Source organism: Odontomachus brunneus, unplaced genomic scaffold, assembly GCF_010583005.1.
Source record: "Odontomachus brunneus isolate Ranch 3 - 2012 unplaced genomic scaffold, Obru_v1 Obru_scaffold_032, whole genome shotgun sequence".
NCBI classification, from domain to species: domain Eukaryota; kingdom Metazoa; phylum Arthropoda; class Insecta; order Hymenoptera; family Formicidae; genus Odontomachus; species Odontomachus brunneus.
In genome coordinates this window covers 921,413-921,652 of record NW_022639482.1, presented here as the reverse complement: position 1 = coordinate 921,652, position 240 = coordinate 921,413, and the positions used below count along the sequence as shown (strand labels likewise).

Sequence of the window (240 nt, the reverse complement as noted above, 5' to 3'; positions counted from 1 at the left end):
TTACAAAAAGAGAGGTTAGATTATTAATAATAATAAATATATTACATTAAATTATTTCGAATAATAAAATTTATTATTATTCTTACATACCTGATTGAAGACGAGTATGAAAATCAGCATTTTCTATTATTTTTTTTATATAACTCTCCGTTATATTCATATATTTTTTCTATGACATCACTTTTCTCACTAGACGTCGCCATGTTAGATTGTATCACTTTCCGCTCAAATAGCGTAAAT

The 240-nt window shown here is 24.2% G+C and overlaps 1 protein-coding gene across 1 annotated transcript in view; it reads right to left on the bottom strand.

Moving 5' to 3' along the window:
* The window catches only part of LOC116843389, a 1,601-nt gene that overhangs the window by 951 nt on the left and 410 nt on the right, over positions 1 to 240 (bottom strand). The gene's annotated exons all lie outside the window — the stretch shown is intronic.